Source organism: Adiantum capillus-veneris, chromosome 29 (assembly GCF_014529385.1).
Source record: "Adiantum capillus-veneris isolate H3 chromosome 29, ASM1452938v2, whole genome shotgun sequence".
In the NCBI taxonomy this organism is placed as follows: domain Eukaryota; kingdom Viridiplantae; phylum Streptophyta; class Polypodiopsida; order Polypodiales; family Pteridaceae; genus Adiantum; species Adiantum capillus-veneris.
In genome coordinates, this window is record NC_140959.1 from 81,543,896 (window position 1) to 81,554,823 (window position 10,928).

At 40.7% G+C, this 10,928-nt stretch overlaps 2 pseudogenes; one reads left to right on the forward strand and one right to left on the reverse strand.

The window, feature by feature from the left end:
• Positions 1-4,759: 4,759 nt before the first annotated feature.
• LOC147419471 (small ribosomal subunit protein uS15 pseudogene) lies at positions 4,760-5,404 on the reverse strand (annotated as a pseudogene).
• A 1,549-nt stretch (positions 5,405-6,953) lies between these two features.
• Positions 6,954-7,633, forward strand: LOC147419472 (large ribosomal subunit protein eL19z pseudogene; annotated as a pseudogene).
• Positions 7,634-10,928: the final 3,295 nt, after the last annotated feature.

A 10,928-nucleotide genomic window follows, 5' to 3' on the forward strand; every position in this document is an offset into this window, starting at 1 on the left:
AATTAGTGATCAACAAAGTTATTTCTTCCCACTGATGTGCCTCCTAGAGGTATTCTTTGTGTTTCCTAGTGTGTACAGGAACATGTTGCTGTGGTTAGTATTTGGACCTTCATGGGATCTTTCTGTTGTTCACACTTCAAATCAAGCGTGACCATCAATACAAACAGGTGTTTCTTGTCCATTAGCATTGCCCCTTATCTTTTTGCATCCATGTTTGTCTGCTTTAATTGTGATTGGTAGCATAATATTTAGTGCATTTTCTTAGTATCAACCATTAAATTCAATGTAATTTTTTTTGTCATAATCACTTCTCTAGGTTTAAAAATTAAGCAGTCCGACTAAGCTAGTTTGACCAAGCTAGGCGTTAGAGATCTTCTCTTAATACCATGGGGAATGCCTTCCTAATAAACAATGGTTACTTAGGTTCTTAATCCGATTTAGGCAGCATTGTGTGAAATATACTAGGGCTTTCTAGTGGGCTTAGTCCCTATTGACCTTTAGCTTAAGTATTATAAAGGGAGTTTACTAGTGTGATGAGCCTAGGAAGGTGTAATAGTGTTATATGACCCCCCAAAAGTTACAAAATTAAAATGCTGAAAACTAACAAACAAAAAATCAAAGTGCCACAATGTAAAATCTTAAGCTGGAAGAGAAATCTCAGCTTGATTGGGTACTTCACTCACATGTATCGCTTATGGTACTAGAGCCCTGGAGGTTCCCAGTGTGGGCGCTTTTCCTTGAAAAGCAAAAAACCAAGGCATACAAAATAAGCACATACATGAAAATTGAATCACTGTGAAAAGACTTTGGGGGGTCAAAGAAAAGGTAATCAGTCAAGCGATGATTTCATGAGAAATTCCTTTTATTGTAGCTTAACTACAAGGTCTTCTAGGTATAGCCTCTAGTCAGCCCTCGAACATGAAATACTTGGCTCTCGCAATAAAACAACTTAATTGACCAGAGAAAACTAAGAAGCTTATCCATGGTATTAATAGTCGATCTCTAGTGCCTTTTGATGGTTAAATTAGCGACCCCAGACTTGTTTAATTTTTTACCTTTACATCTGTTTATGCATTGGATTATATTGCAATTTAATCTTTATTTGCTGACAAATGGTTTAAAATTCTATTACCAATCACATTGTCTGCCTACAATTGCATGTGATTTTTAATTCTATATGAAAACAATTACTGTGCCAATGTTGTTTGATTTTGCAGTGACTGAAGAAGGCTAAGGACATTCATCTCAAATGCTCTTCCACCTCGACGAACGAGCTTCAACTCAATAGCTTCCGAGGACGGAATCTACCTCAGGAAGGGGGGCATGTTAACCCTCACGGCTCACGGACACCATATCACCTACGACGAACGTTGTATTATTTACGTGGTAGAGTCAGGTACCGGGCTTGTCGGTCCAATAGGAAAAGGGTAAGAGTGATCGCCGATGAGAGGCGTACTCTAACTGGAACATACAAGGGATTAGTTGGCTAAGCATGGGCGCCCAAGTGTGAATGGGGCGAGCTCATATAAAAGTCAAATAAACCTAAAATTCACTCATTCTCTCATTTGTGCAATTGAAGAGTGCTCTTGCTCCATCTCCATCTTCTTCATCTTGAGTCTTACCATGCACCGAACGAGTTTTTCCGAGCAAAAGCAAACCCGAGCAAGTGTTTGTATGCTATATACTAGATTTTATCATCAAGAAAATATTTATTGTTTGTTATATATTGATGCACTATAACAAAAAGAGTTTTCAATGGATAGACTACCTCCTAAATTCCAAAAGATCAAAGTTTACTTTAAGAAAAAGTAACACAATATTTGAAAATATTATCTTCAGGATCAATCTCTATTTATCTAACTGTAATCTCCTCTGCTTCTACTCTTCTTTGGCTTGAATTTTTCTCGCTTGGGCTTCACATGTTTGAGCATGAAGTAAGCTTGATAGACTAATAAGAGCTCTAGGCCTTTACTTAATGCTTAAGTCATCCTATGTTTCTTTCTGTAAGGTAAGTGCTCCCTTGTCTCGTACTTTGGTTCTTGATTGTCATTTATACTTGAAAGCATGTGCATCCTTCCTCCTCTTGACCACATCAATTTGATAACAATCATCCCTTCCATGTCTTCTTGCCCTATCCATACTACAAGGTTGTGATCTTCATACAAGGGCACTCTTTTTACATGACACATATTCGACAAACACCAATATTTATGAAAGACTTCTTTTGTTACAATAAAATCGTATTTTTATTTAATTGACCAATATATGCCCTTTTTAATCAATTTACAAAAACAACAATCAAAATTAATAGAGTTATATGCCTTAAATTTTCTAGACAGACATCATCATTATTAAAAAAAGTTAGTTGGAAAAAAAAGTAAAAATATTGAGGATCTTTTTACCATGTGACAACTTCAAAGCTTCAATTGAACAACTTCTTTCACAAAGATTGAAGATGCTGCTCCTTTCAATTTTGAATCATTGTTTGAAAAAATGTGACAGATGTCAAGAAGGCCATATCATCCACCACACAATGAGCACATCATTGTCGGAATATGCTTTACATCTTTGGTCATGTGGAATATTCATGCTGCCACCAATTATAAGAGGCAAATTTGACTCCAATTCATGAAGATCAAAGCCATGCCATACCCTAAAAGGTGGTACTAGAGCCTTCTTCAAATCTGTAAAGATAGTTTCAACAAGAGGGAAGGTCGCCACAATGACTTTACATACTAATTTGTTTGTAGCAAATTCAGTCTGTTTTAAGCTTATGTCTGCTCGAGATAAGGTGGTTTCCATTAGAAAGAACAATGCTAAGTGAGAGAAGATGCTTAGATCTCTCTCTCTCTCTCTCTCTCTCTCTCTCTCTCTCTCTCTCTCTCTCTCTCTCTCTCTCTCTCTCTCTAATGAGAAAAAATATCACTATCATTAAAAACGAGGTCTTAAGTGTATTTTTAAGAGCTAAAATAAAAAATTCTAGGCTAGTTTTGAGGATGGCATTGAAGGAAACTGGCTAAATTTGGAGGATTTTAGTGTAAAACTCAGTAAAAATCCAAAGTTTTTCGTTAAGATATTCAATGTTTTTTTTCCATTGGTTCCTACAAAAGGTTTTGGTGAACACTTCCTTGTAGGATCCTCTCTCTCTCTCTCAGAGGATAGAAGATCCTTAGAATACCATTACTTTTCAAGTCATAACCAAAACTCCTATTAACTATTTTAGTATTTAGATCTCCACTCACAATTTTAATTGGTCTTGATTTTTCAATCATTTAAATTGTCTTACTAGAAAGTGGATATTTACAGCATGACTCCATCCATCAATGCTGATTATAACTAGCGTGTCGTACGTATATGGCACATAAAAAAGAAGCTAAACTATAAACCATCAGATAATTACTCGATCTAAAACACCAGTCAGCAGGAAACATGGGCATGTTTTTTCTCCGCACGCAGCAGTTTAAGTCTTCTGGTGAAAATTGGCTTCGACAAAGCAGACATCCCCATCAAACGAGAGTTTTAGCATGGTTAATAATCGATCCACTTGCAAGACAGCGAGGCAATCCCTAAAATTCTCCATTGCATGTACATCATTCCTCACAATTGCTTTGGTATGATCAACAAACTTTTGGAGGCACAATTGCTTCATAGAGATGACAGTGAGTTTGTCCTACCGCATAACATCTTTAACAAGCCAATCCAAGGCATCAAATGAGATAGCATAGAGCAAAGGAGAAAGTGTGAACCCTTGTCTTATGGATTTATGCAATGGAAAAACATATGTAAGAGTACCATTAGCTGAAATTCTAGCTAATGCATTCCCAAAAAGAATGTGAAAAAGAATCTGTCCAAACCCATATCATATAGACTTTGAAGTATGAACTCCCATTCAATTCTATCATAGGCCTTATCATACGCTTTGTGGCCGATTGATTGTGGGAAGATCTTCTAGAAGAGAGTTTTTTGCAATTTTGCAGTGTAGTGATTAGCATCATATCTTATAAGCAATGATTTATTATGCTCTTAAAATGTTGCATGTTGGTGCTAGTACTACTACTTGTAGTCAGTTGAGATATTGGCGGCGGCTGCAGGAATCATATCATAGTAGTGGAAGCTGCTACTCATGCCTCCTGCTTCTTCCAATATCGGATGGCCAATTAGCTCTCGCTTCCTAATTGCACTTGCGTGACTTACTACTTGACTTCCGCTGCAATGTTGTTGCATCTCCTTGGAGCTATGTCACATTAACCAACTCTTGCAAACACCGTACTCTGCGTTGGATCGGTCATGAGAGATGTTTCTGTTTGTCTGCAAATTGTTCGGAAATGCTTGCCTTATGAGATTTTCAAATAGGTTATCAACAAAGTTGGGACGAGGAGTGTGACTGAAGCCAAAGGCTCATCAGACCATGACTTGCAGTAGTGGCAATATTCCCCATTGCCTTTCCCTCAACATTGAGCTGTTTGCCAGTAATCCCCTCACACACTCTGCTAAAAGTGCAAGCAGCTATAAGCTGCACTGAAGCCGCAGGCTTAATTAATTGAGGATTATAACCATCATAAGCTTTTCTACCCTCATGTCCACTTTGACGTTTGTTTCTTTGCCCTCTGCCGTCTGCATCACCAACAGCATGATAGCAACATGGCGATTTCTCAGTACTACTTTGGGCCTCTCTCTCTCTCTCTCAATTTGGGCTTTCAACTCCACATTCTATGGAAGATTGTAGCCACAGAAATCATAACACAAAAGAAAATTCCGTTTACGTGTCAAAAGAGTACAGCTCAGTTACAACAATCATCTGTCGTGTCTCAAACAGCAGCAAAAAGGCTCAATCTCTTTGTTGTGCCTTGAGAACATCAACTCCTAAAAGGCCAAGAACAGCTCCTAGCTTGTTCCTAAGCAACAAGCGTACTTGCTGTAGCACACTCATATTTCCAGTTGGGAGGAAGCTCCTTGGTTTTCTTGTAGTAGCGAGCCAACCTATGAACTCGGCTCTCAACCATAATCAACCTAAATTTAGAGTCCTTATCCTCTCCAGATGCTTTCTCACTGCAACCGCCTTTTTTATCAAATGGTACAAATCTTCAGGGACTCAGGGCCCAAACCGTGCCCTTTCAGAATTCGCAGGACCTTGCTGCCAGTTACACTCTTAACCCGGCCAATTCCATGAGAGTCTCTCAAAATAACACCAATCTGAGATGGAGTTAAACCCTTCTTTGCAAGCTTTCAAATATGATCCTCAACCTCTTGATTGGAGATCTTCAGCCAGCTAGGGGGAGTCCTCTTGTATGGTAGGGGAGATGAGGACATACCCTTCCCGCGATTGTGCATACGCCCCATGATGGGCAAGCTTGTTGAAGCAGGCCGGCAGGGGCGATAGAAACTCTACCTGCAACAAAAATCACCCGCCGAAGATCTGGGTGCAGAACTCTCTCTCTCTCTCTCTCTCTCTCTCTCTCTCTCTCACAGTCAAAAAACTCTTTGAAAAAGAAACTCTCTCTCTCTCAGAGAGTTTCTTTTTCACTAAGAGAGAGAGGCATGTCGCATCGCCGTCATCATTACCTTGCAGATTGGCCCTGCACATATTTTCAAAGGACTAGGATTGGCGTCCGGCTGGTGCTGGAGCCCTACGACTGATCAACATGCATGGAGCGGTCGGAACTTCCACAATGGCAACTTCATTTGCCGGGACCTCTTGCAGCTGCAGGCCTTAATTCATCCCAGGTCCTCTCTCGCAATTACAAGTCTGCAACTCTTCAACCAGGCAATGGAAGCTTGCGCAGGGCTTTCGGCATAAGATAGTTGGAGCTGCAACCTTGGGCATGATAACGTCATCCTTCAATTCCTTGCCACGGGAGACTTTTTCTTCTTAAGCATGAGTCTCTATGTTTACAGCGCGAGGGAAGATGAGTGGGGGACGGAGTGGATGGGTGCACCACCTGCAGCAGTTTTAGCAGGACACTCATCTTTCAAGGTAGTGCCGCTTCGATCGGTAGAAAAGATACTAGTGGGTGGTGGAGATATATTGGCATAAGGGCGTATAAGTGCCCATGATTGCAATGGCGTAGGTGGAACTGCAGGCTTGATCACACACACACACACACACACACACTTTTTAGTGCGCGCATAGGCTCAGGGCCCGCTTAGCAATCAGTAGACTTGGCAAGCGGCCATGGATAACTTGACGCACTTGCCGTCGACTGCCAATAGCTTCCATGGCACTGAGCTGAGCGGCTCAGATAGTGGCCATGGCAGCAATCTGATTGTTGGTCCGCTTTTTGTAGTGCTGTTGGACGTCTTGAGCGTAGTGGCACGATTCAATGGCCACGTCTAAGAAAAAGGCATCATGGAGAAAGGTGTGTGAGCTGCATTCCTTATAAGGCTTAAGCGTTTGCGAGCCATGGGTTGGAGCATCAATCAATTGAAGAGATCCTGAATGGAGCAATGGGAGTTGGAGGAAATCGAAGCATCTGAGCTCTTTATGTTTGGGGGTTCGCTCCTAACTACCATGTGCGCGCTCGTAATTTACGAAAGATTACCTTAAGAAACCTTGCCACTGTTGCGCGCCAATGTCCCACGTGGCAAGCCATTTGTGAGTGTTGAGGTAGTGGTCTTCTTGCCCGCGGCCTGACGCGATCTCTGCCCAAGCCCTACTCATTGGATTCCACGTGGGCTGCTCACTCGATTCCACCTCTATGGCTGTCGGGAGCTGGCTGTAGCCCTTGCAGGTATTTGCTGCCACATGGCAACATACCCTCTCATTTTAATATAGATATATAAGATGTGCCTTTTCTATTTATTTTGTGTAGCTTTGCTATTATTAGCCTTGAGTTCCATGTGTATAGGGAGGCCATTTTAGACCTTCACTATCGGCCTTGTTATCAAATTGCACTTAGCTTGTTGGTGACATAAGCAAGAGCTGCGAGGGAGCACTCTACTCGGAGGCCTGCTCCATGGGAGGTGCAAGGAGAAAGGAGGCCCAGGTTGGTCGAATGCTAACATGGAGTTGCTAAGAGTGCTACGCTTCTTTGTGGTTTTGTCGTGCGGAGGTGGGTATCAATGTCTGGCTCGATCCCAATGAGGTCAACGAAATCTCTCATATGGCCAATTTAGGGCAAAATATCAGAAAATTGGTCAAAGATGGATTTGTGATTCGAAAAACGACCAAGATACACTCGCGGGCAAGAGAAAAGCATGCTTTGGAGGCTAAAAGGAAAGGCCGTCATTCAAGATATGGTAAGAGGCGGGGTATTAGGGGGGTCATGCTACCCTCTAAAGTTCTCTGGTTGAGGCGGATGTGAGTGCTTCATCGGTTGCTAAGAAAGTACTAGGAGGCTAAGAAGATTGACAAGCATATGTACCATGGTATGTATATGAAGGTCAAGGGTAACATGTTAAAAAATAAGCGCGTGCTCATGGAGAGTATTCACAAGTTTAAAGTTGAGAAGGCTCATGAAAAGACACTGTCTAATCAGTTTGAAGCCCGTAGAGTTAAGGGAAAATTTATCAGGGAGCGAAAAATGCCAGGAGGGAAGAGCACTTGGCACAGGTATTGAGTACTGAAGCATCCTTGTAGCTACCCCTAAGGCCACCAAGAAGTCCAAGAAGTGAGCGGCATAGCAAGATTTATTAGCTAAGAGCTATGACTCGATAGTACTTAAATAGAAACATTGGACCTTTGAGCTTGTGTAATGAAATACAGTTTTTGCTTTACTCTTGAAAGCATGACTATTACAAGCCTAAAAGGGTTTGCATTTTGCAATTTTCCCCCATCTCTTTCTTTGACTATTTGTTATTGTTGCCGAGACCGTTACTATGTCTTGTATGTTGTTTTTAAAGGGAGAAAGAAGAAGAAGAAGAGAGTTTTAACTTCGTAAAAAACTATCCCAAGAGACCTTAAAGATCTAGCCGCCGACAAGGAGAGAGAGAAGTGCGATTTAGCAGTTGCGCGCCTCTCCGGAGGTCTCCTTTTGTTGCCTCTACCCGTCCACACTGACGCGAGCTCTTTTAGAGACTTTTTCTTTTTTAGAGATTGAGAGAGAGCGAGGAGAGAGAAAGAGAGGCAGAGGGGTTGAAAAAGAAAACCTAGGTTCAGTGTAACCACATCTGCAAATTTTGAGATTTATCTCTAAATTTTAAACTTGAAAGTGAGAAAACCTACAAAATTTAGAGAAATTTAGCATCATATGGTGTAAAAATCTTCAAATTTAGTCTCATAGGTAGGTTTGTCAAGTTTCAGAACAAAGTTTTTTCCGAACACTGGTCCTTGCCTGTACGTGAAAGAGTTTGCGTCTCTTTCAAAGAGATTTTTAAAAGGGTTTTGTTTATATCTTCTTGCCTCATCTATTGTGAGTTTCGTATGATTCCTTCAAAACCAAATTTTTCAATGATTAGGGACCCTAAGATTTACCTTTCCTAGCCAGCACAATTGTCTCAATGTGGCGCAATGTTGTTTGTTGTAGCACAACCAACCTCCGAGTTACCCCTTCGAGGGGGTTACCTGATGGTGTGCTAGGGATCGATGCTTGGGCCACACCATCTTGCAAGAGGACAGATGCATGCGTAATGCTAGACTACCATCCATTTGAATTGCTATGAGGCATTGATGGACGTACAACTCCCAAACAATATATAGAGTGCAAACAAAAATGGAGAGCTAAGCCGCATTAGGAAAAGAATTTCAAAGGAGTACAATGACAATCATACACCATGTCTCTAAGAAGTGTATTCATCATAGAGGCATCACACGTTGGCTGAGTAATTTGGGACGAGGCATGACAGGCAACTCACTAGACTAGGAACTTTGAGCTGTGCTCATATAAACATGGAAAATTTAAGAGAAGGTTTTTACACTAAATTTTTTTAAATCTTGTAGGTTTATTCACCTTCTACTTTGAATTTTGAAGATAAATCTCAAAATTTGTAGGTGGAAGTACACTAAACCTAGGTTTCTATTGATATGAGTAGGTGAAAGAGAACTAGCGTGTGGACAAAGTTGTCACAAGAAAAGTGTTCATAGCTTTATCAACCTTGCGTACTCTTCTATCAAAGCACTCTTTATAGTCCCCCACCATTACCACCTCCCTTGACATGTTTGTCGCCACCACCTTTGGCAACACCACTAGCTCCCACTCCCCCCCCCCCGATGAAAGGCTACCTGTGATGTTGTGATCCAAACTTTAATATATACGATGATGTGGATTTTCTCAAAAGAATAGCCTCATTGCAATAATAGGGTTATTTTCAAGTTTCCACCATTTTCTCTAGAGTAACTTAAAATGCATAGTATGTTATCATACATCAACCCATAATAACTTAAGGTAGAGCAAGAGAGAGGAGGAGAAGAAGAAGAAAATGTGAAGAGAAGCTCAAGCTCCCAGACTCTTCTTATTCATGAGATTTATTCAACTGGAAACAACCTTACTCTTTTACTGTAACTCTCACGGTCCTACATGTAGGGAGGTAGGAATATGAGATTTATATCCATTGGAATCATGGTGCCACTATTTCCAACAAGGATCAACGGTGGTAGAAATGAGCTTATAATATCCTAGGGCAACTAGTTTTAAGAAGAGGAGTATCAACATGCCATTGTATGGGTTCCAATTGTTCTAGCCCATCAATGGAAACATTCTACCAAATCCTTGTTCAAGGGTTTTTTTCTGTAGGACATTTGTGGTTGTTTATCATTATAATTAGGTGTAATCTTGTTTTAGTTTTTTTTGTGATTGAAATCACCTAACAAATCTTGTTTGGTTTTTGTTTTGTATATTTTGCCTTGGCCACTCTTGCTCCTTTTAGGGATTGCTCGGAAAATCTCGCTCGAGATTTGAGATTCCTTCTTCTTCTTCATCTCCTTGTGTGTGTGTGTATGCGTGAGAGAGAGAGAGAGAGAGAGAGAGAGAGAGTGCGATTGAGCATTGCAGCGGCACGACGGTGGCGAGGCGGTTGAGCGTGGCGTAGCGGCGTCTCCCTCTTCTTCGCGGCGGCGAGGAATCCTCCACGAAGCAAGCGTAGAGCGGTGAGTGACACACCATCGTCATCTTTCAGCTTACTAGTTTAGGCTTGTTGTGTGCTTGGAGCCATGTGTGGCTCGCACGCGGTGTATCGGCAACTTCCTTGCATTGACACGTGCGACATACGCGCACAATTATACATCAACCAACACTACGTGAAAGAGATCTCACTTTCATTTTGAATCAGCCCCGACGGTTTATGCCATCAAAGAAGTAGAGAAAAAATAAATGCCTAGTAGTTTGCTCAATTTGTTTTGACATTTTGGTGGGTGATTTGTACACTTTGTGAGGCTTTATTTTGGCATTTCCCAGTAAAACAGTCTCTTCGATAGCATGCTTTTTTCCTTGTACTATTTTGGACTATAAAGATTAATGATTTTGAGGAATCTTTATTTGAACTGATGGTAGTGCTTGTAGTATGTGAACTTTTTTTTTGGGTATTTAACTTTGACATGTGCAAAAATAGTACTTTTTTTTACTGAAGCCTTGTAGGTTTCTCTACAAGAATGACATACATAGAAGTTTGGGTTGGGTTGGAGTTTTTTTTAATACACTAATGTTATTGTTGTGAAGGGATTGGAGTACATGCATCAAACTTGCAAAAATAGATAAAACTTAGAAACATCTAAGTGAACACTCTAGTGGTTGCATGCAACATAGAAAGACCTAAACTATGTGAGAAAGCTCCAAATAAAAGCTTTCAAAAAATTGACCCTCTTGGTCAATAAACTTGCATTGCTATTTACAAAAAGTACCATGATCTACTCAATCTACCTTAGATGTTGGATTTTGAGACTTCTACCTATTTTCAACCATTTATAAGCTCTATGTAGTACCAACAATGCCTCATTCGTAACTACAAAAAGTAGCATGGTATATAAAATCAAAATCACATGATGGAATCTGAGAGTT